This window comes from Gorilla gorilla, chromosome 12, assembly GCF_029281585.2.
Source record: "Gorilla gorilla gorilla isolate KB3781 chromosome 12, NHGRI_mGorGor1-v2.1_pri, whole genome shotgun sequence".
NCBI lineage: Eukaryota > Metazoa > Chordata > Mammalia > Primates > Hominidae > Gorilla > Gorilla gorilla.
In genome coordinates this window covers 136,111,153-136,136,520 of record NC_073236.2, presented here as the reverse complement: position 1 = coordinate 136,136,520, position 25,368 = coordinate 136,111,153, and the positions used below count along the sequence as shown (strand labels likewise).

General features: G+C 42.1%; 1 protein-coding gene across 1 annotated transcript in view; it reads left to right on the top strand.

Moving 5' to 3' along the window:
- The window catches only part of DCDC2C (doublecortin domain containing 2C), a 146,924-nt gene that overhangs the window by 89,599 nt on the left and 31,957 nt on the right, over positions 1–25,368 (top strand). The window lies entirely within an intron of this gene.

Here is a 25,368-nt window from a genome sequence, read left to right as displayed (position 1 = left end):
ATCGCCTGCAGCTACTGATGAAAACACCATTTCAGCATCTTACTGAAGTGAAATGCATCCACAGATCCAGAACAATCATTTCCTCTCCTTGTGTGCTTTCTCAGTCAATCAGTGGAGGGTTTTCATTTAATTAACATTGCCAGAAATGCCAGTAAAACCAGGATCCAGCATTATCTCTGACTCAGGATTTTTGCAACAAAATGACAATGGCATTGATTCATTAACTGATTTTTAAAATTAATCGCCTGCCCAGTATCTTTACTGTTTTTTCTCTTTATTATGTTGATACTACTCCATCACCACAGCTAAGTCTTTTATTGCTTCTCTAAGAGACAAGGTCAATAGCGATCAACATTGGAGTCTCAAAAGTGAAGTGTAAGGTCATTAGTAATACTAAGTGGCGTCGTGGTGAAATATTAAGCAATGAAACTTTTAGAAAATTATGTGGTTCTAGGCCGGGCACGGTGGCTCATGCCTGTAATCCTAGCACTTTGGGAGGCCAAGGAGGACAGATCACGAGGTCAGGGGATCGAGACCATCCTGGCTAACACGGCGAAACCCCGTCTCTACTAAAAATATAAAAAAAATGAGCCAGGTGTGGTGGTGGGCACCTGTAGTCCCAGCTACTCGGGAGGCTGAGGCAGGAGAATGGCGTGAACCCGCGAGGCAGAGCTTGCGGGAGCCGAGATCGCGCCACTGCACTCCAGCCTGGGACACAGAGTGAGACTCTGTCTCAAAAAAAAAAAAGAAAATTTTGTGGTTCTAGAAGTAGAAAGCTTGTATCCCTCTATACATAGGAGATTCATTTGGACTCAAATAATAGGAGAAAGATTTCCACTTAAAAACAGAAAAGATGCTCTGGGCAGCGCTCTTCATGAATAAAACACAAGGTATTGCATTGGCATTTTATAAGAGGCAGTCACGGATGAACCAATCGCCTTTCCGTGTGGTGGGCTCCACTCTTCATTAATCAAACACAAGGTATTGCATTGGCGTTTTATAAGAGACAGTCACGGATGGACCAATTGCCTTTTCGTGTCGTGGGCTCCATGGAAGCAGTTTTGTTATATTCACGACAATTTTAGAAATCACAACTAGCGTCCTGAAGAAGGAAATGAAATGGTTCCAGTCTAGCCTGGAGAAGTAGCAAGTGAACAAAGATCAGCGGATGCAGGTCAGTTTTCACTGCCTTGCCTTCCATCTTGGAAGCTTCCCTACTTTCCTCCTGGTTGCTAGGCTGAGGACTCAAATTCTCATCCTCTTTCCCTCTCCCCAGTGGACTCAGATTTGCTTCCCAGCTCCCCTGGGGGTCTGATGACCCTCACACCTCTCCAGCACTGTGTTGTTTGCAGTGGCCTGGGTGCCATGCCAAGGCTGGGCCAGTACTCTTCCTCCCCTCCCGCTGGCAGAATGTCTTCTCCTCTAAGCCACCCTGTGGGCAGAGTGCAGGATCCAGGCAGTACTCTCATGGCACACCGCCACAGGGCATTCTGTGTCCCTCTGGTATATTAAAACTTATTTTTGACCTTGACAGTGAAAAGGAAAGGAGATGAGATGAAGCTGGGTGTTCAGGGAGCACCCAATTCCTCAGTAGCCTTTGGCCATTCGTTTATTAGTTCATTTTTTTTTAATTCACCAGTTATCCACAATATTATCTGTTACAGAAAATTGGTTTTAAGCAGATAGACAAAATTCTTACTTTGGGACATCTGCTATGACATAGACAAAGAGCAGTGATGGGATTTTGCTGTGAGCAAACTCTTAATTAAAAGAGTCAGTGTAGGTATCTCCCGTGGGGTTAGAGGACATTAAAGTAGTTCGTAGAACTTGATGCCTGCCTTGTAACACCTAAGCAGCAGGAATAGGCCCTGGAGAAAACAGAAACAGTCCCTGCTAGTTCAGCCGGATGGTCTTCTCTGAGCTGTGCATCCAGCCCCTGGTGTCTGGGGCTTCAGATTCCATTTCTGTTCTCCACGAGTGGCCCCTTGTCTTACTTCTGTTGGCCTCAGGTTGGCAGGTGTTTATTAAAATATGACCATATAATGCACAAGCCATTGTAGTCACAAAAGGAAAGTATTTTATTTGTATTTACTTGGTTTTCCCCATGAGTTATAGAGATGCTGTCTGTAACTTTTAAAATATATGACTTATTTCAAATTATAATTATATATATAGTCAATTTATGATGTTTCTGCAAGGTACCAAACAAGCTGGAGTTTAGGTTGTGGTAACATAGACCTGGTTGTAAATATAAATTTTGGACACAAAAAGTAACATTTCAAATTTTCATTTCTGGGAAGGCTTAATGAGAAATCCTTATTGGCTGCCTACACCACACTCTGCCAGGGTACTTTTAGGGGAATTTATCACTTGGTTACCCTAAATTGACAGCCATATTTTGGAGAAAAATGTGTCTTCTCCGATGAGTAATTTAAGGAAAGAAAATCAAACGTGAAGAGGAAAGGAACTTGAAAGTCCACAGGCACTTTGAATTGACAAATGAGATTGTTCAGGGGCCTTTTTTCTTCATATCTTCAGGGAACCTGGCAGCTTTTCCCCAAGACAAAGCCAATGTGAGAAGCAGCTGAGAGTTTTAACTCAGAACTGAGATTCGCCGTTCAGAGTACGTGGAGATTCCATCCATAAGACCGTATAATTTCCGTTCAAGGCAAGGCATTTGTTTCTTGTTTGTTCATCTTCAGGATTTGTCTTTATTGATCTTTGAAAGAGGGGCATCCACGGCGTTGCAAAAAAGAGGTCCATAAATACAAACTCGCATTTTCTGTTTGTAAATAGAATGAATAGAAAAAGACAGGCCTTAAAAAAAGTTGTAGTATACCCAAACGCAAATTTACACCTTGATTTACACTTAAGAATACATTTCACAAATTGGTAAATATTGTAGGCACAGATTGCATATGAACTTAACAAGCCGTCTGTATACTTGGGATGGACGAAAATGCTCCTAAGCATCCTTCAGTGCCGCCTTCTGCATCTGAAGCCTGTGCAGCGTTCTTGCCACATGACTTTGTCACTGCTGTCCAAATGTGTGTCACATGCTCTGTGCACCTGCAGCTGACAAATGCGCCTGTGCCAGACGGGCTGGCTCCCTGTCCCGCCGTCCATCAGCAGAATGGACTGAGTCTGTGGGATCTTACAATTCTGGGCCAGAAACACCACTGGAAATTATTCCTCTCCAGTGCTTTTGTATGAATGGAGGGGAAATGGAAGTGTCTCTTTGCTAATATCAATACTGTAATTTAAAAATGTTCAGTCATTTCTCTGTTACAATAGAAATGTTTTAAATGAATTCCAAATAGCAGGCATCCAGTGTCTATCAGGCACGCCACATTCTATGCCAGGTTCAGACACAGATGCAGCAAGGTGTAGACCAGGTCACTGCGTCTAGGCTGCTGCGCTCCTCAGAGACGAGAGGCTGTGCAGAAAGGTGGTGGGTGTGGGGGCAGAGGCCAGGTCATGGGCAAGGGGGCTTGAAGCATGTTTTTAATGCAATCTTTCTATTTTTGCCTGTGATGTATAAAAGTCTCACATAAATATGTACTTGAAAAAGAGAGGAATATTTGAATAGACTTTGTTGATAATCGTGGATATTCTTTGGAACTACACCAAAACTTGACAAGTGATAGTTTCTTAAAGGTTAGTTACAATGTGGAATCAGAGCCCAAATCAATGAACTTTTTTTCCCTGTCACATTAAAATCTATTGTTATATTCTGCACTTTGAATGTATTTTCACCCATGCAGCATTTTACAACATGATGCATTGGTCATTTGGAAAATATTGGTTCATTGAGTTATGCAAATGTTCAATGAGTTATGCAAATGTATGACACATTTATACAATACTTAAAAAATCACATGCATTAATATTTTCATCAACATCTTTAGAAAAGACTTTTAGTATTGTGACACTGTCAAACACATGTGCATGTTTTGCAAATTTTTGAAGTTTATTATTATTATTATTTTTAAATTTATTTATTATTATTATACTTTAAGTTTTAGGGTACATGTGCACAATGTGCAGGTTAGTTACATATGTATACATGTGCCAGGCTGGTGCACTGCACCCATTAACTCGTCATCTAGCATTAGGTATATCTCCCAATGCTATCCCTCCCCGCTCCCCCCACCCCACAACAGTCCCCGGAGTGTGATGTTCCCCTTCCTGTGTCCATGTGTTCTCATTGTTCAATTCCCACCTATGAGTGAGAATATGCGCTGTTTGGTTTTTTGTTCTTGTGATAGTTTACTGAGAATGATGATTTCCAATTTCATCCATGTCCCTACAAAGGACATGAACTCATCCTTTTTTATGGCTGCATAGTATTCCATGGTGTATATGTGCCACATTTTCTTAATCCAGTCTATCACTTTGGACATTTGGGTTGGTTCCAAGTCTTTGCTGTTGTGAATAATGCCACAATAAACATACGTGTGCATGTGTCTTTATAGCAGCATGATTTATAGTCCTTTGGGTATATACCCAGTGATGGGATGGCTGGGTCAAATGGTATTTCTAGTTGTAGATCCCTGAGGAATCGCCACACTGACTTCCACAATGGTTGAACTAGTTTACAGTCCCACCAACAGTGTAAGTGTTCCTATTTCTCCACATCCTCTCCAGCACCTGTTGTTTCCTGACTTTTTAATGATTGCCATTCTAACTGGTGTGAGATGGTATCTCATTATGGTTTTGATTTGCATTTCTCTGATGGCCAGTGATGGTGAGCATTTTTTCATGTGTTTTTTGGCTGCATAAATGTCTTCTTTTGAGAAGTGTCTGTTCATGTCCTTCACCCACTTTTTGATGGGGTTGTTTGTTTTTTTCTTGTAAATTTGTTTGAGTTCATTGTAGATTCTGGATATTAGCCCTTTGTCAGATGAGGAGGTTGCAAAAATTTTCTCCCATTTTGTAGGTTGCCTGTTCACTCTGATGATAGTTTCTTTTGCTGTACAGAAGCTCTTTAGTTTAATGAGATCCCATTTGTCAATTTTGTCTTTTGTTGCCATTGCTTTTGGTGTTTTAGACATGAAGTCCTTGCCCATTCCTATGTCCTGAATGGTAATGCCTAGGTTTTCTTCTAGGGTTTTTAGGTTTTAGGTCTAACATTTAAGTCTTTAATCCATCTTGAATTGATTTTCGTATAAGGTGTAAGGAAGGGATCCAGTTTCAGCTTTCTACATACGGCTAGCCAGTTTTCCCAGCACCATTTATTAAATAGGGAATCCTTTCCCCATTGCTTGTTTTTCTCAGGTTTGTCAAAGATCAGATAGTTGTAGATATGCGGCGTTATTTCTGAGGGCTCTGTACTGTTTCATTGATCTATATCTCTGTTTTGGTACCAGTACCATGCTGTTTTGGTTACTGTAGCCTTGTAGTATAGTTTGAAGTCAGGTAGTGTGATGCCTCCAGCTTTGTTCTTTTGGCTTAGGATTGACTTGGCGACGCGGGCTCTTTTTTGGTTCCATATGAACTTTAAAGTAGTTTTTTCCAATTCTGTGAAGAAAGTCATTGGTAGCTTGATGGGGATGGCATTGAATCTGTAAATTACCTTGGGCAGTATGGCCATTTTCACGATATTGATTCTTCCTACCCATGAGCATGGAATGTTCTTGATTTGTTTGTATCCTCTTTTATTTCCTTGAGCAGTGGTTTGTGGTTCTCCTTGAAGAGGTCCTTCACATCCCTTGTAAGTTGGATTCCTAGGTATTTTATTCTCTTTGAAGCAATTGTGAATGGGAGTTCATTCATGATTTGGCTCTCTGTTTGTCTGTTATTGGTGTATAAGAGTGCTTGTGATTTTTGTATGTTGATTTTGTATCCTGAGACTTTGCTGAAGTTGCTTATCAGCTTAAGGAGATTTTGGGCTGAGACAATGGGGTTTTCTAGATATACAATCATGTCATCTGCAAACAGGGACAGTTTGACTTCCTCTTTTCCTAATTGAATACCCTTTATTTCCTTCTCCTGCCTAATTGCCCTGGCCAGAACTTCCAACACTATGTTGAATAGGAGTGGTGAGAGAGGGCAGCCCTGTCTTGTGCCAGTTTTCAAAGCGAATGCTTCCAGTTTTTGCCCATTCAGTATGATATTGGCTGTGGGTTTGTCATAGATAGCTCTTATTATTTTGAGATACTTCCCATCAATACCTAATTTATTGAGAGTTTTTAGCATGAAGGGTTGTTGAATTTTGTCAAAGGCCTTTTCTGCATCTATTGAGATAATCATGTGGTTTTTGTCTTTGGTTCTGTTTATATGCTGGATTACATTTATTGATTTGCATATATTGAACCAGCCTTGCATCCCAGGGATGAAGCCCACTTGATCATGGTGGATAAGCTTTTTGATGTGCTGCTGGATTCGGCTTGCCAGTATTTTATTGAGGATTTTTGCATCAATGTTCATCAAAGATATTGGTCTAAAATTCTCTTTTTTGGTTGTGTCTCTGCCCGGCTTTGGTATCAGGATGATGCTGGCCTCATAAAATGAGTTAGGGAGGATTCCCTCTTTTTCTATTGATTGGAATAGTTTCAGAAGGAATGGTACCAGTTCCTCCTTGTACCTCTGGTAGAATTCGGCTGTGAATCCATCTGGTCCTGGACTCTTTTTGGTTGGTAAGCTATTGATTATTGCCACAATTTCAGCTTCTGTTATTGGTCTATTCAGAGATTCAACTTCTTCCTGGTTTAGTCTTGGGAGAGTGTATGTGTCAAGGAATTTATCCATTTCTTCTAGATTTTCTAGTTTATTTGCATAGAGGTGTTTGTAGTATTCTCTGATGGTAGTTTGTATTTCTGTAGGATCGGTGGTGATATCCCCTTTATCATTTTTTATTGCGTCTATTTGATTCTTCTCTCTTTTTTTCTTTATTAGTCTTGCTAGTGGTCTATCAATTTTGTTGATCCTTTCAAAAAACCAGCTACTGGATTCATTAATTTTTTGAAGGGTTTTTTGTGTCTCTATTTCCTTCAGTTCTGCTCTGATTTTAGTTATTTCTTGCCTTCTGCTAGCTTTTGAATGTGTTTGCTCTTGCTTTTCTAGTTGTTTTAATTGTGATGTTAGGGTGTCAATTTTGGATCTTTCCTGCTTTCTCTTGTGGGCATTTAGTGCTATAAATTTCCCTCTACACACTGCTTTGAATGCGTCCCAGAGATTCTGGTATGTTGTGTCTTTGTTCTCGTTGGTTTCAAAGAACATCTTTATTTCTGCCTTCATTTCATTATGTACCCAGTAGTCATTCAGGAGCAGGTTGTTCAGTTTCCATGTAGTTGAGCGGTTTTGAGTGAGATTCTTAATCCTGAGTTCTAGTTTGATTGCACTGTGGTCTGAGAGATAGTTTGTTATAATTTCTGTTCTTTTACATTTGCTGAGGAGAGCTTTACTTCCAAGTATGTGGTTAATTTTAAAATAGGTGTGGTGTGGTGCTGAAAAAAATGTATATTCTGTTGATTTGGGGTGGAGAGTTCTGTAGATGTCTATTAGGTCTGCTCAGTCCAGAGCTGAGTTCAATTCCTGGGTATCCTTGTTGACTTTCTGTCTCGTTGATCTGTCTAATGTTGACAGTGGGGTGTTAAAGTCTCCCACTATTAATGTATGGGAGTCTAAGTCTCTTTGTAGGTCACTCAGGACTTGCTTTATGAATCTGGGTGCTCCTGTATTGGGTGCATATATATTTAGGATAGTTAGCTCTTCTTGTTGAATTGATCCCTTTACCATTAAGTAATGGCCTTCTTTGTCTCTTTCGATCTTTGTTGGTTTAAAGTCTGTTTTATCAGAGACTAGGATTGCAACCCCTGCCTTTTTTCATTTTCCATTTGCTTGGTAGATCTTCCTCCATCCTTTTTTTTTGAGCCTATGTGTGTCTCTGCACGTGAGATGGGTTTCCTGAATACAGCACGCTGATGGGTCTTGACTATCCAATTTGCCAGTCTGTGTCTTTTAATTGGAGCATTTAGTCCATTTACATTTAAAGTTAATATTGTTATGTGTGAATTTGATCCTGTCATTATGATGTTAGCTGGTGATTTTGCTTGTTAGTTGATGCAGTTTCTTCGTAGTCTCGATGGTCTTTACATTTTGGCATGATTTTGCAGCGGCTGGTACCGGTTGTTCCTTTCCATGTTTAGTGCTTCCTTCAGGAGCTCTTTTAGGGCAGGCCTGGTGGTGACAAAATCTCTCAGCATTTGCTTGTCTGTAAAGTATTTTATTTCTCCTTCACTTATGAAGCTTAGTTTGGCTGGATATGAAATTCTGGGTTGAAAATTCTTTTCTTTAAGAATGTTGAATATTGGCCCCCACTCTCTTCAGGCTTGTAGAGTTTCTGCTGAGAGATCTGCTGTTAGTCTGATGGGCTTCCCTTTGAGGGTAACCCGACCTTTCTCTCTGGCTGCCCTTAACATTTTTTCCTTCATTTCAACTTTGGTGAATCTGACAATTATGTGTCTTGGAGTTGCTCTTCTTGAGGAGTATCTTTGTGGCGTTCTCTGTATTTCCTGAATCTGAATGTTGGCCTGCCTTGCTAGATTGGGGAAGTTCTCCTGGATAATATCCTGCAGAGTGTTTTCCAACTTGGTTCCATTCTCCCCGTCACTTTCAGGTACACCAATCAGACGTAGATTTGGTATTTTCACATAGTTGCATATTTCTTGGAGGCTTTGCTCATTTCTTTTTATTCTTTTTTCTCTAGACTTCCCTTCTCGCTTCATTTCATTCATTTCATCTTCCATTGCTGATACCCTTTCTTCCAGTTGATCGCATCAGCTTCTGAGGCTTCTGCATTCTTCACATAGTTCTCGAGCCTTGTTTTTCAGCTCCATCAGCTCCTTTAAGCACTTCTCTGTATTGGTTATTCTAGTTATACATTCTTCTAAATTTTTTTCAAAGTTTTCAACTTCTTTGCCTTTAGTTTGAATTTCCTCCTGTAGCTTGGAGTAATTTGATCATCTGAAGCCTTCTTCTCTCAGCTCGTCAAAGTCATTCTCCATTCAGCTTTGTTCTGTTGCTGGTGAGGAACTGCGTTCCTTTGGAGGAGGAGAGGCGCTCTGCTTTTTAGAGTTTCCAGTTTTTCTGCTCTGTTTTTTCCCCATCTTTGTGGTTTTATCTACTTTTGGTCTTTGATGATGGTGATGTACAGATGGGTTTTTGGTGTGGATGTCCTTTCTGTTTGTTAGTTTTCCTTCTAACAGACAGGACCCTCAGCTGCAGGTCTGTTGGAGTACCTGGCCGTGTGAGGTGTCAGTCTGCCCCTGCTGGGGGGTGCCTCCCAGTTAGGCTGCTCGGGGTTCAGGGGTCAGGGACCCACTTGAGGAGGCAGTCTGCCTGTCTTCAGATCTCCAGCTGCATGCTGGGAGAAGCACTGCTCTCTTCAAAGCTGTCAGACAGGGACATTTAAGTCTGCAGAGGTTACTGCTGTCTTTTTGTTTGTCTGTGCCCTGCCCCCAGAGGTGGAGCCTACAGAGGCAGGCAGGCCTTCTTGAGCTGTGGTGGGCTCCACCCAGTTTGAGCTTCCTGGCTGCTTTGTTTACCTAAGCAAGCCTGGGCAATGGCGGGCGCCCCTCCCCCAGCCTCGCTGCTGCCTTGCAGTTTGATCTTAGACTGCTGTGCTAGCAATCAGCGAGACTCCGTGGGCTTAGGACCCTCCGAGCCAGGTGTGGGATATAATCTCCTGGTGCACCGTTTTTTAAGCCCATTGGAAAAGTGCAGTATTCGGGTGGGAGTGACTCGATTTTCCAGGTGCCGTCTGTCACCACTTTTTTTGACTCGGAAAGGGAACTCCCTGACCCCTTGCGCTTCCCGAGTGAGGCAATGCCTCGCCCTGCTTCAGCTCGCACACGGTGCGTGCACCCACTGACCTGCGCCCACTGTCTGGCACTCCCTAGTGAGATGAACCCGGTACCTCAGATGGAAATGCAGAAATCACCTGTCTTCTGCATCGCTCACTCTGGGAGCTGTAGACCAGAGCTGTTCCTATTCGGTCATCTTGGCTCCTCCCTCTGCAAATTTGAAGTTTTTTGAATGCTCCAATTTTATTGTTCAACCCAAACACTATCAGTTGTTTTTATAGACATAATAGCCTCATTTTGGGAGAATGCCTGCCAGCCCCCCAAGAATTAGCAACTATAGTTTGTAGGTTACTTATTCTTTCAAGTAAAGTAGTTCCATGAAACAAGTGTCTAGTTCAGCTTGCAATGTGCACAATCATATAAGTGCTTTTTCTTGAGATAATCGTGTGGCTTCAATGCGCACCAGAAGTGCTTCATGAGTTCTTCTCATTTCCTTACACAGGATATTACAACAGTCATGTGCTCAAGATCAGTGTTTAATAACATTCATAGTTTTCATTCCTTCATGAAGGACATTTTAAGTGACATTGGCATTTTCTCAAACACTGCAAGTGTGTTGAAGTGAGTGATTTGGTGGCAGTGAGTATGGCTGGGAGCAGTGGCTTTGATTAGTCCTCAGGCACCCATAGCTTTACCTGCCATTGTTTTTGTAGCATCAATGCAAATGCCACACAGGGAGGGAGGCCAATGACTCTTAGTACTATGATGAGCATAGTTTTGACCTCACTGACCCCTGGAAGGAGAGGCAAATGACTCTTAGTACTACAATGAGCATAGTTTCAACTTCACTGATCCCTGGGAGGTTCTATAGACCCCCAGGAATCCACAACCACCTTTTGGGAAGTTGTGCATGAGATGAGGATGGTGGTGATAGCATTTACGTTCACAGAACAAAAACAGTTCACTTTCAACAACAGTATCGCATCCCAGCAGGACTCACTGAAGGAGGAGTTCCTCAAGCTCTTGCTAATATCCTTGAGTACCAGGTTGTGGACAGAGGTATTGCAGAGCAGGGCGAGAGCAGGTCTGTGCCGCTTCCTGGCTCTGTGACCTATGTACGTAACCTGTGCCAGGCCGTGGCTTTCTCATTCTTCTGCAAGGGTGACAGCACCCTGAAGGGCTGCTGGGAGGGGTGCATAAGATGAATCCATGGTGAGTGCTGGGCACAAAGGAAGAACTCAGTCATCATTAGCTGTTGTCATTGTTTGAGAAATTACAAGAGAAAATATTAGAAGTAGAACACATTTCTTAATGTTTATGAATCAGAAATTAAGAAGAAAAAATCTCTAAAACGGTAACACATCAGTAGAAAAATGACAGTTGTATTTATATGTTTAGGACACAAGGGATCAAATCCCTGTGGAAAGCTGTGTCCACTTAGCATCAGAGTCTTGGCCTGGGTGGCCCCTGGCCCGGAGCCCAGCACAGAGCCGGAGCTTGTGGGCTCCCTGTTAACTGCTTCTTGGCTTCTGTACGGGGAGCTCACAGACTCCTCCGAGGCTGAGCTGCCTGCCTTTCCCTGCAGCATGCGTGCTGACCCAGCTCTGCTCAGTGCGTCTCCTTTTCTGATCACGGTTCTCCAGATACCCCCTGCCTCCCTCAGGACTCCTGGGCTCCCAGCCCTGGGCTGACGAGACACTACTGAGGGTAGCCCACTTTGAGGTTCAGCTGTCCTTGTTGACCCTTCCTGGAAGGGGAGGCAGGAACTCTTGGGCTTCAGCTGAGCTTTTCCTTCCTCAGTGTCCCATCAATGTCATGTTCCTAAGTTCTTGATGGAAATGCTATGTGAGATCAACTCAGAAGAACTCCCCTAGGAAAGATGTCATTTGTTTTTCCTGTGTGGAGATGAAGTGAGTGTGGTTTGTCGTTCATGGAAAGTTATGCTTAGTCCCCAAGCCCTTGATGCTGTTCAAGGCAATTCTCCAAATAAACTGCTGCCATGCCATCCCTTTCTTCTATCTTTAGCCAATCCCGGGGTTGCTGTAGGTAAATAAAAGCTGTCCTTCAATGCCTTCTGGCAATTTTTCTGAACTCTGGGGTGAAAGTCAGATACTGCAAACAGTGTAGGTTTGACTTTAAGTGCAAACAGTGTAGGTTTGACTGTTTCAGCCTTGGAAAGATGTTGAGATGGCCTCTTGCTCAGCATTCCAGGTGTGGTTAACCTTTAAGTTAGATGGCTTCTTTCAGCCCCAGAGGTAAACAAGTTCCCCTTTGTTTTGTCTATAGCAAAACACTTGGGGACACTGAGTATAGGCTGCTATAGCAGAATGCCATAGAGTTGGAGGCTTAAAAACAACAGAAATATATTCCCTCCGGTTTGGGAGGCTGGGAAGTGTAAGGTCAGGGTGCTGGCAGGCTTGGTCTGAGGAGGGCTTGTTTCCTGGTTAATAGATGATGGCTTCTTCCTGTGTCCTCATGTGGTGGAAGGGGCAAATCAGTTCTCTGGGGTCTCTTCTAGAAGGGGCTGATCACCTTCCAAAGGCCCAGGCTCCTAATATCATCACTTGAGGGGTTAGGATTTCAACACATAAATTTTGGGAGAAGACGAACTGTTAGATCCTTCTTTCCTAAATGACCCATCTCCATTTTCCTCTCAAAAGTCTTCATTCCTCAACTCTCAAGGGTCCCTGGGCCTCTGTCTATCCTGCCTTGTTAGTGTCATGAGTCTTCCCTACTCTCTCAGGACTTTGGTTCTACTCACCAGTCAGCAGAGGCATCATCCACTTTGAAAAGCTGTTCCTGGCCTTTCCAGCATATGTACCTACCATCTTGTTTCCCCACCTATATTCATGTATTGACCTAAAATAGTTATTGTCATTTGCTTTGTGGCTAGTTCCATGTGAAGATGTCTTTCAGTTGCTTTTCCATGCCAATAATTGATATATAATAATTTTACTTTCTCCCTATTTTCTCATCAGCCCTTGAGATGTGGCTCTACCCCCAATATTCTCGTGTTGCCTTTCTTTCTCGTAATCTTTCACCTTTAATGGTTGAATTCAGTGATGATTTCATTATCTACTCTATCCTTGTAACCTCTGAGTTTGTTTGTTTGTTTGTTTTTGTATACTGCTTGTCCATCTGTTGGACTCAAACTCCTGCATTCCTCAGTGTGACACGCCCTTGTTCACATCTCAGTGCTGGCTTCTCCATCTTGGCTCCAGTCCCAAGCACAGACCTTGCGTCCTATCTTCGTGGGTTCTCCTCCTCACTGCTTCACTTTGTGGGTGGGTTTACCCTGAAGACTCTGAAAATAATCTCAGTTGTCTTGTTTGTCCCACTTCTGTTTCCAAATGCTATTTCAGTCCCTTTTCAGTGAAACCTCTGCTAACTTTGATTTTTGCTTCTGCAGCATGCAGTCTGACCTTAGGTCTTTATGTGCCTCTGCATTTCCATTTCAAGATGCTGCTTCATCTCAAGTCCAGTGTCCTAAGCCAGCAGACACCTTAGTCCTCTTCTCCATCAATCACGCCTTTGTTCTCTCAGCTGCTCAGGCCCTCGAGGCCTGAGCCTGGTATTCAGTGCCTCCCTTCACTGCACACCTGTTTCCAGCCAGCCATTCTGCAGGTTCCTTCCAGTGCACCACGTCCTCCCTCTCCCTTCTCATGGCCTCAGCACTGGCTGGTGCAGGTCAGCCCCTGGCTTCGCACTCTTCTGACTTCATGTACCCTTGCATGCAGGTAACTCTTCCGTGTTTCCCCCTTTAATTATGTCACTGCTCTGTTTGAAACCTTTATTGTCCCCACCTAAGTCTGATGTGTTCTGTGAAACTATCCCGACCACTCCAAACTTTGGTAGCTTCTGAAATCCTGAAAAACTTAGTCTGTATTAACATAATTGGAGGTATGTGTTTAAAATTTATTCGTTATTCCCTCAGTATGGCTGCAAGTTCTCTGAATGCAGAGACCACACCTTGTATTTCCCTGGTAGCCAGTGACGCTGAGCTGCAGAGCCCTGGTCATACAGTAGGTGCTCAAAAGGTAATTGGTGATTGGCTGATATTTGACATTTGCAGGAAATTTAAAACCAGGATCTGGATCTCTTTAGTTTTCAGCCTCTGCAATGGAAATTTTCCTCTATTTTTAGAAAAGAGCTCTATTTTCCTTTGTTCTTCCTTTGTGCCTAATGTATTGAAGAACTATTTTCTATTCTGCCTCATGCCTTGCCCATTATTTCATTTCCTGCTTTTAATTTCCTAGTTTCTGATTCTGAAGAGCTCCACGTTAAAGATGACAGTCAATTCATAAAGGAAGGACCTAGTAGTCCTCCTTCTCAAATGTTTTTTAGAAACATTTTATTGTCATGCTTACACTTGATTTTTCTAACTATTACATTATCATCAATATTTACTGAAGTCTCATCTTACTGATAAATGATTTTGATAATTAAAAGTAAGCATTTTGATTTAAAAAGATCTCATTTCCTTTATCCTATAGAAAAGGAAATGATTTCTCTGTTGAATGCATGCATGATGCATAAGGAAGAGTGATTAGTTGTTATAACAGACATGGTCTTCACATAATTTCAGAGTACTTCCACCTGTGCTGCACTCATAACAAAGGAAGTCTTTACAGTGAACACTTTACTGTGACCAGCTCTTACTCCCATTCTGGCCTCCTAAACCATGGTAATGCGGATTGAGGAAAAGTGCACCTTCTATTGAATTATTGGTGCCATTTCCTTTCTAGGTCTATTTTGTCAAGACTAGATTTTTACTTATACCTTAGAAATATAAACTAAAGTAGGAGATGAATGTGAACACTGATGTATGTAGCATTACCTTCTGTTTTTCCTTTATTGATAACCTGGATAACTGAAAATCAAGAAAATTGCCAAATATCCTCACCTAATTGAAATGTTGCCTTCCCTCAGCTACAAGAATCATGTTCAGGGCCAATGACAACTGACACTTTTTACTCCCTCTGTCCAGTCTCTAGAAGGCAGTGTGGTCAAGAGAAAGTGGACGTTGCAGACAGTCAATTCAGAAACTGCATGAAAGGTCCAAGTAATTTAGGGCGAACCATGGAGAGAGGTGCTGTTCGAATCCGGCAGCAGCTCCCGGCTGGCACTCGGGGAAACCTGCCAGGTTGATGAGTCCGACCCCTGGTGGTGGAGAAAGGCTCAGAGTGATTGACGACGGATAGGATTGACAGCGGATAGGAGGAAACACCCAGCAACTTCATCCTCTCGTCGCCATACTGAGTCGTGTGTGTGACTGAGGTGGATGTTTCTGGAGAATCTATTTCTTCAGTGGTAAATGGAGCAAAGTCTAAAGAGGGGCTTTATTCGTGCTGCCTTGCATCAGCTGCAGTGACCCTTGAAAAAACAGCAACAAGTAATGTGTCACCTTGTGCCTGTATTTCCAGTCTAGTGCTCCTGTGAAATGTTTCACAGCGTATTTTATGACATTTTAAAAGAAGTAATTAGGTTTTCGCAAATACGTTTTTAGTGTTTAATTTTAGAGGTGGTGATTAGGACTTACGAATTGTTTACCACATGCTTCGGATGATGCTGCATGCCAAATTGAATGGTTTTAGTGAGAACAGTGTGATGAAATGCAAATGCAGCAATGCTTCATTTGTCTCATTTTTAAGCAACGATGTTTTGCAAAAGTGAAATTTTCACATATCTGATGTCCCTGTGATTAATCTACAATTACTTCATTTTTATTTTTTGAGACAGGGTCTTGCTCTGTCAACCAGGCTAGAGTGCGGGTTGTACTGCACCCTCAGACTCCCCAGTAGCTGGTACTACCAGCATGTGACACCATGCCTGGCGAATTTTTTGTTGTTTTGTTTTGTAGGGATTAGGTCTTGCTGCATTGCCCAGGCTGGTCTTGAACTCCTGGGCTCAAGTGATCCTCCTGCCTTGGCCTCCCAAAGTGCTGGGTTTACAAGTGTGAGCCACCATGCCTGGCCTTCAGTTCATTTGTAAAGTCCTGTTCCCTGATGAATCGGTCATGATTTTGCACTTTGTGACTCCCTTTGCTGCATTGTTTGATGCTTTCAAGGACGGCTGGCATCTGGGGTTTTGTCTTGTTCTAAATGGCTCCAGCCTGCTGTGCTTTCTGCAGTGTTTTGGCCTCTCCTCTCCCTGGAATCCCCACGGTTGCTACTGGTGTGCTTCTATCAGCTTCCCTCACCCGTTTTTGACACGTGACTTCTGTTCTGCAGCAGAGAGGGAAACAGAGCGAAGCTCGCCTGTGTTCTGTGAGTGCCCGCGTTGTATGAGAGCCTGCAATGTGTGAGTAGAGACCCATCTCTTGAAATCCTCATCGACAAAGTGCATGAGCTTCAACACGTGGGCTTGTGATGTATCTTTGAGTGTCTTTTTTTTTTTTGAGACGGAGTCTCTCACTGTCATCCAGGCTGGAGTGCAATGGCGTGATCTCAGCTCACTGCAACCTCCGCCTCCTGGGTTCAAGCGATTCTCCTGCCTCAGCATCCTGAGTAGCTGGGATTACAGCACGCACCACCATGCCTGGCTAATTTTTTTTTTGTATTTTTAGTAGAGACGGGGTTTCACCATATTGGTCAGGCTAGTCTCCAACTCCTGACCTTGTGATCCGCCCACCTTGGCCCCGCAAAGTGCTGGGATTATAGACCTGAGCCACTGCGCCTGGCCCATCTTTGAGTTTCTTTGTTGCTCGTGACTGCTTTCTGGGTAGGTGATGCTTCCAGGCATCGTGGTTTTCAGTTGGGTGAGGTGTTGCTACAGAGTCCTTGGTGAATTCCTGGACTGCGTTCTGAAGATGACTGGAGTTGGGGTGGTCTTGCATAGGCTCTGCTTGCCCCAGCCAGCACCTTGGTTGTCCAGCTCCAGAGTGTATTATCTTGGGACTTTTTTTCTTCAGAAAGCTATTTTTTTTTTTAACAGCATGAGGATATAATTTACATCTGCTTGAACTTGAGGGGTTTTGGCAAATGTATACCAATATGTAATTGTGGTTAAGGAGAGCCGGGATCTTCCCTATCAGATTGGGCATCTCAGCCTTTCTGCACTTTCTCACTTCCAAATTTTCCCCCTTACCTTTCTAGATGCTCAGCTGCTTACACAGTCATCTGCCGCCTTGAGCAGAAAGGCTGTGGTTTTTGGCAGCTGCAGCAGGGGTGGGCGAAGTGTGCCCAGGCAGGGGGCTGGAGGTGCATAGCTCTGTAAAGTCTGTAAACAGTCGACTCTTCCTGTGTTGCTGTGTTGTTCTCTTCTGTTGGGAGTTTTCAAGGGCCTTCATGGGTGCTTTCAATACTTGTAATGATTTTATTCAGTTTTATGATTCTCATACGCAGGAGAATCACCCAGACCACCACTTCATGCCACCCTTTCCTTCTTGGGTCATTTTATCTTCTTTTTAAAAATTGAGCTATAATTTATACACAGTAGCATGCATCCTTCTCGGTGTCCAGTTCCAGGAGTTTTGGGAACACACAGTCATATAACTACCAGCATAGTCAAGGTATGGAACAGCCACCATCCCCCAAATTCTCTTGGGCCCCTCTGTGGTCACCTCTCTATTCCCATGCCACCCCCATGCCCTGGCAGCCATTGGTCTGTTTTCTGTCCCCTGGTTTTACCCTTTTCAGAATGTCATAGGCTGGAATTATGGAGCATACGCGCCTCTGTCACTCACTGTGGTTCATGGGAGGTTCACCCATCTGTGTGCACAACAGCTCATTCCTGTCAATTGCCTAGTAGTGCTCCATTTTACGGTTGTACCAGAACTAGTTTATTCATTCCCCGTTGAAGGACATTTGGGTCCAACTTTTGAATATTTTAAAAAGAGCTGCTATCCATTGATGTAAAGGTTGTGTAATACCTAAGAGTGGGATCGCTGAGTCATGCAGTGAATGCATTTTTCACTGTGTAAGAAGCTGGCAAACTTTTGCTCAGCAGCTGTATATATAGTTTTGCAACTGTACAGTGGATGGAAGTGAATGGAAGTTTCAGGTGATCTGCAGCCTCACCAGCAGCTTTCTTTATCAATTAAAAACATTTTTATTTACTAATTTGTCTTGGAGTTGTATTTCATTTGTGATTTTACTTTGCATTTCCTTAATAACTAATGACATTGCACATCTTTTCATATGCTTATTTGCCATTCACATATCATCTTTGGGGACCTGTTTGTTTAATGGATTGTTTCCATTTTGTCGCGTTTTGAGAGTTCTGTTTGAAAATTCTTTTTTTTTTGAGATTGGGTCTCGCTCTGTTGCCAGGCTGGAGTGCAGTGGCGTGATCTTGGCTCACTGCAACCTCTGCCTCCCAGGTTCAAGCAATTCTCCTGCCTCAGCCTTCTGAGTAGCTGGGATTACAAGGGCACACCACTACACCCAGCTAATTTTTGTATTTTTGGTAGAGACGGGGTTTCACCATGTTGGCCAGGATGGTCTCGATCTCCTGACCTGGTGATCTGCCTGCCTCGGCCTCCCAAAGGAAAATTATTTGTCAGATGTTTTGCAAATGTTTTTTGCCAGTATGTGGCTTGTCTTCTCATTCTCTTAACATTGTATTTGAAGAGCAGAAGGTTTTAATTTCGAAGTCCAATTTATCAATCTTTTCTCTCATGGACTGTGCCTTTTGTGTCCTTTCTAAAATTTCTATGCCTAACCCAAAGTCTCAAAGATTTTCTGCTGTTTTATTTTGGAAGTTTGGTTTTATGTTTTACGTTTATGTCCAGCACCCATTTTGAGTTAATTTTTATAGGTAGTGCAGTGTAGGAACGAGGATTTTTTTTTAATTTCGCATGTGAATTTCTGATCGTTCTTGTACCTTCTGTTGAAAAGAACTACACTTTCTGCTTTAAAGTTACTTGCATTTTTTATAACCAGCTAACCGTATTTGTGTTGGTTTGTTTCTGGACTCTATGTTTATCCCATTGATCTATGTGTTTTTCCTTTCACCAATATGAAGCTTTCTTGATTACTGCAGTTTTGAAATCAGGTTATGTGAACCTCCAATTTTATTCTTCCTTTTCAACATTGTTTTGAGCTATTTCAGATCTTTTGCTTTTACAAATAAGTCAGCGTTAGATGTAACTTGTCAATTTCTGTAGCAATCCTGCTAGTATTGATTGGGATTACATTGATCTATAGATCAATTCAGGGAGAATCTACATGCTAATGGTATTGGGTATAAAATACCATGAACATGTTCTATCTCTCTATTTATTCATGTGTATTTTTGAAATGAGTGTTTTGTAGCATTTAGTATCCTGACCTTTTTTAAATCAGATTTATGCATAAATATTTTGGTTTTGTAGCTATTGTACATGGCACTTAAAATTTACATTTCCTATTGTTTATTGCAAACATATAGAAAAACTATTGATTTTTTATATTGACCTGAATCCTGAAATCTTGATGAGATAAGCTCATTGATGAGTTCTGGTCGCTTTTTAAAATAAATTTCTTCCAGGAAAAAACGGGATACACGTGCAGAACATGCAGGTTTGTTACACAGGTGTACATGTGCCATGGTGGTCTGCTGCACCTATTGACTTGTCCTCTAAGCTCCCTCCCCTTACCCCCCACCCCCAACAGGCCCTGATGTGTGTTGTTCCCCTCTCTGTTGTCCATGTGTTCTCATTGTTGAACTCCCACTTACGAGTGAGAACATGTGGTGTTTTGTTTTCTGTTCCTGTGTTAGTTTGCTGAGGATGATGGCTTCCAGCTTCATCTATGTCCCTGCAAAGGACATGATCTCATTCCTTTTTATGGCTGCATAGTATTCCTTGGTGGATATGTACCACATTTTCTTTATCCAGCTTATCATTGATGGGCATTTGGGTTTGTTCCAAGTCTTTGCTATTGTAAATAGTGCTGCAATAAATATACGTGTGCGTGTTTCTTTATAGTAGAATGACTTATATTCCTTTGGGTGTATACCCAATAATGGGATTGCTGGGTCAAATTATATTTCTGGTTCTAGATCCTTGAGGAATCGCCATACCGTCTTCCACAATGGTTGAGCTAATTTACATTCCCACCAACAGTGTAGAAGCGTTCCAATTTCTCCACAGCCTCGCCAGCATCCCTTGTTTCCTGACTTTTTAATAATTGCCATTCGGACTGGTGTGAGAGAGTATCTCATTGTGGTTTTGATTTGCATTTCTCTGATGATCAGCGATGTTGAACTTTTTTCATATATTTGTTAGCCACATAAATGTCTTTTGAGAAGTGTCTGTTCATATCTTTTACCACTTTTTGATGGGGTTGTTTTTTTCTTGTAAATTTGTTTAAGTCCTTGTAAATTCTGGATATTAGACCTTTGTCAGATGGGAAGATTGCAAAAATTTTCTCCCATTCTGTAGGTTGCCTGTGCACTCTGATGAGTATTTCTTTTGCTGTGCAGAAACTCTTCTAATTAGACCTCATTTGTCAATTTTGGCTTTTGTTTTAATTGCTTTTGGTGTTTTAGTCATGAAGTCTTTGCCCATGCCTGTGTCCTGAATGGTAATACCTAGGTTTTCTTCTAGGGTTTTTATGGTTTGGGTTTTACATTTAAGTCTTTAATCCATCTTGAGTTAATTTTTGTGTAAGGTGTAAGGAAGGGGTCCAGTTTCAGTTTTCTGCATATGGCTAGCCAGTTTTCCTACCACCATTTGCTGAACAGGAGATCCTTTCCCCATTGCTTGTTTTTGTTGGGTTTGTTGAAGATCAGATGGTTGTAGACATGTGGTGCTATTTCTGAGGTCTCTGTTCTGCTCCATTGGTCTATATGTCTGTTTTGGTACCCGTACCACACTGTTTTGGTTACTGTAGCCTTGTAGTATAGCTTGAAGTCAGGTAGTGTGATGCCTCCAGCTTTGTTCTTTTTGCCTAGGATTATCTTGGCTATGCAGAGTTTTCTTCAATTTCATATGAAACTTAAAATAGTTTTTTTCTAATTCTGTGAAGAATGTCAATGTTAGTTTGATGAGAAGGGCATTGAATCTATAAATTACTTTGGGCAGTATGGCCATTTTCATGATATTGATTCTTCCTGTCCATGAGAATGGAATGTTTTTCCATTTGCTTGCATCCTCTCTTATTTCCTTGAGCAGTGGTTTGTAGTTCTCCTTGAAGAGGTCCTTCACATCCCTTGTAAATTGTATTCCTAGGCATTTTATTCTCTTTGTAGCGATTGTGAATGGGAGTTCATTTATGGTTTGGCTGTCTGCTTGTGTATTGTTGGTGTAAAGAATCCTTGTGGTTTTTGCACATTTATTTTGTATCCTGAGACTTTGCTGAAGTTGCTTATCAGTTTATGGAGTTTTTGGGCTGAGAGGATGGGGTTTTCTAAATATACAGTCATGTCATCTGCAAACAGACACAATTTGACTTCCTCTTTTCCTATTTGAACACACTTTATTTCTTTCTCTTGCCTGATTGCCCTGGCCAGAACTTCCAATACTATGTTGAATAGAAGTGGTGAGAGAGGGCACCCTTGGCTTGTACTGGTTTTCAAAGGAAATGCTTCCAGCTTTTGCCCATTCAATATGATATTGGCTGTGGGTTTGTCATAAATAGCTCTTATTATTTTGAGATATGCTCCATCAATACCTTGTTTATTGAGAGTTTTTAACATGAAGAGATGTTGAATTTTATCAAAGGCCTTTTATGCATCTATTGAGATAATCATATGGTTTTTATATTTGGTTCTGTTTATGCGATGGATTATGTTTATCCATTTGTGTATGTTGAACCAGCCTTGCATCCCAGGGATGAAGCTGTCTTCATTGTGGTGGATAAGCTTTTTAATGTGCTGCTGGATTTGGCTTCGCAGTATTTTATTGAGGATTTTCGCATCGATGTTAATCACGGGTATTGGCCTGAAGTTTTCTTTTTTTGTTGTGTCTCTTCCTGGTTTTGGTATCAGAATGATGCTGGCTTCATAAAATGAGTGATGGACTCCCTCATTTTCAATTGTTTGGAATCGTTTCAGAAAGAATGGTACCAGCTCCTCTTTGTATTTCTGGTTGAATTCAGCTGTAAATCCATATGGTCCTGGGCTTTTTTTTTGGTTTTTTTTGGTTGGTAGGCTATTAATTACTGCCTCAATTTCAGAACTTGTTATTGGTCTGTTCAGGGATTCAACTTCTTCCTTGGTTAGTCTTCAGAGCATGTATGTGTCTAGGAATTTATCAATTTCTTCCATGTTTTCTAGTTTATTTGCATAGAGGTGTTTATAGTATTCTCTGATGCTAGTTTGTATTTCGGTGGGGTCAGTGGTGATATCCCCTTTATCATTTTTTATTCTGTCTATTTGATTCTCTTCTCTTGTCTTCTTTATTAATGTAGATAATATTCTATCATTTTGTTAAGTTTTTCAAAAAACCGGCTCCTGGATTCATTGATTTTTTGGAGAGTTTTTGTGTCTATATCTCCTTCAATTCTTCTCTGGTCTTAGTTATTTCTTGTCTTCTGCCACCTTTTGGATTAGTTTGTTCTTGCCTCTCTAGCTCTTTTAACTGTGATGTTAGGGTATCGATGAGTTATTTCAGGCTTTCTGATGTGAGCATTTAGTGCTATAAATTTCCCTCTTAACACTGCTGTAGCTGTGTCCCAGAGATTCTGGTACATTTTCTCTTTGTTCTCATTGGTTTCAAAGAACTTCTTGATTTCTGTCTCAATTTCATTATTTGCCCAGGAGTCATTCAGGAGCAGGTTGTTCAATTTCCATGTATTTATGTGCTTTTGAGTAAGTTTCTTAATTCTGAGTTCTAATTTGATTGCACTGTAGTCTGAGAGACTGTTATGATTTCAGTTCTTTTGCATTTGCTGAGTGTTTTACTTCCAATTATGTGGTCGATTTTAGAATAAGTGCTATGTCGCACTGAGAAGAACGTATATATATATATTTTTTTTTCTGTTTTTGAGATGGAATCTTGCTCTGTCACCCAGGCTGGAGTGCAGTGGCATGATCTCAGCTCACTGCAACCTCCACCTCTCGGGTTCAAGTGATTCCCTTTCCTCAGCCTCCCAGGTAGCTGGGATTACAGGCATGTGCCACCATGCCTGGCTAATTTTTTGTATTTTAATAGAGATGGAGTTTCACCATGTTGGCCAAGATGGTCTCGATCTGACCTTGTGATCTGCCTGCCTCAGCCTCCCAAAGCGCTGGGATTACAGGCATCAGCCACCAGGCCTGGCCAAAGAATGTATATTCTGTTGATGTGGGGTAGAGTGTTCTGTAGACATCTGATAGGTCCACTTGATCCAGAGTTGAGTTCAAATCCTGAATATCCTTGTTAATTTTCTGTCTCGTTGATCTGTTTAATACTGACAATGGGGTGTTAAAGTCTCCCATTATTATTTTGTGGGAGTCTAAGTCTCTTTGTAGGCCTCTAAGAACTTGGTTCATGAATCTGGGTGCTCCTCTATTGGGTGCATATATATTCAGAATAGTTAGCTCTTCTTGTTGAATTTTTTTTTTTTTTTTTTTTTTTTTTTTACCATTATGTAATGCCTCTCTTTTGTGACCTTTGCTGGTTAAAGTCTGTTTTATCAGAGACTAGGATTGCAACCCCTGCTTTTTTTTTTTTTTTTTTTTGCTTCCCATTTGCTTGGTAAATTTTACTCCATCCCTTTATTTTGAGCCTATGTGTGTCTTTGCACATGAGATAGGTCTCCTTAATACCACATGCTGATGAGTCTTGACTCTTTATCCAATTTGCCAGTCTGTGTCTTTTAATTAGGGCATTAGGCCATTTATATTTAAGGTTATTATTGTTATGTGTGAATTTGATCCTCTCATCATGATGCTAGCTGGTTATTTGGCAGAGTTGTTTATGTGGTTGCTTCACAGTGCCACTGGTCTGTGTACTTCTGTGTGTTTTTATAGTGGCTGGTAATGTTTTTTCCTTTCCATATTTAGTGATTCCTTCAGGATATTCTCCTGGATAACATCCTGAAGTGTGTTTTCCAGCTTTTCCATTTTCCCCACCTCCTTTTGGTACTCCAGTCAATTGTAGGTTCAGTATTTTGATGATGTCCCATATTTCTTGGAGGCTTTGTTCATCCCTTTTCATTCTTTTTTCTCTAGTCTTGTCTGCATTCCTTATTTTAGCAAGGTGGTCTTCAAACCCTGATATCCTTTCTTCCACTTGGTCAATTTGGCTATTGATACTTGTGTATGCTTCACAAAGTTCTTGTGCTGTGTTTTTCAGCTCCATCCTGTTGTTTATGTTCCTCTCTAAACTGGTTATTTTAGTTAGCAATTCCTCTAACTTGTTATCAAAGTTCTTAGCTTCTTTGCATTGGGTTAGAACATGCTCAGTGTAGTTTTTTATTACCCATCTTCTAAAGCCTACTTCTGTCAATTCGTCCATCTGATCATCCTCCTGTCCCCCAGTTCTGTGCCCTTGATGGAGAGACGTTGTGATCATTTGGAGGAAAGAGGCACTCTGGCCTTTTGCGTTTTCAGCATTTTTATGTTGATTCTTTCTCAGAACTACCAGAAGGAAATGCTAAGTCTGCTGGTCTGCAGAGACTGTGGCCACCCCTCCCATTAGGGGATCTGGCTTTTGTCCCTGAGCCTCTGACTGGAGTTACTGGAGTTCCTACAGGGAAGCCCTGCCCAATGAGGAAGGATGGGTCAGGTCAGGCCTAAAGAGGCACTCCGGCCACAGACTAGCACAGCCAGTGTGTTGGGCTGTGGGGGGCAAGTCTTGGGACCAAGCATCCAGCTTCCCTGGCTCCATCAGGGGAAAAGCACAGCCTGGGGCTATAGAGATGGACACCCTTCTCCCACCCAGGGAGCATAGCGTGTTAGGCAGTGGCGAGTCCCAGTGCTGGCTGCTGCCCCTACCCAAAGGAGCTCAAATGGCTTAGACAGAAGGCAGCTGCAGCTGGTGCTGGTTGCCCCTCCTCCTGGGAGTTCAGTAGGCTTAAGCAGATTCCAGCTGAGAGGCTGTTAAGAGTACATGCATCTGCACATTCTAGGATTGGTACACTAGGTCCCAGTGGTGTGGGTTCGCAAGTGGGATCTTCTGATCTGAGGGTTGCACAGTTCCATGGAAAAAGCACGGTTTCCCCAGCTGGGTAGCATGCTCACTCACTGCCTCCCTTTGCTGGGGGGGAGGGGGCTCCCCTGCCCTGTGTGGCTCTCAGGTGAGCTGCTGCACTGCATTGTTCTTCCTTCGCTCCTTCTTCCTCTTCCCTCCAGCTCTTAGTCAGTTCTGATGAGAGAACCTGGATATCTTGGCTGCTGATGAAGGATTCACATGCTTATTATGGTTTTCTTCAATGGGAGCCTCCGAATGCTGCTGCTTCTAGTTGGCCATCTTGACCCCGCCCCTTCTGGTTACTTTTTGCAAATTCTTTGGGATTTTCTACTTAGACAACTGTGTTGTTGTCACACGTATCCATGTGAAGAGACCACCAAACAGGCTTTGTGTGAGCAACAAGGCTGTTTATTTCACCTGGGTGCAGGCGGGCTGAGTCCGAAGAGTCAGTGAAGGGAGACAGGGATGGGGCCGTTTTATAGGATTTGGGTAGGTAGTGGAAAATTACAATCAAAGGGAGTTGTT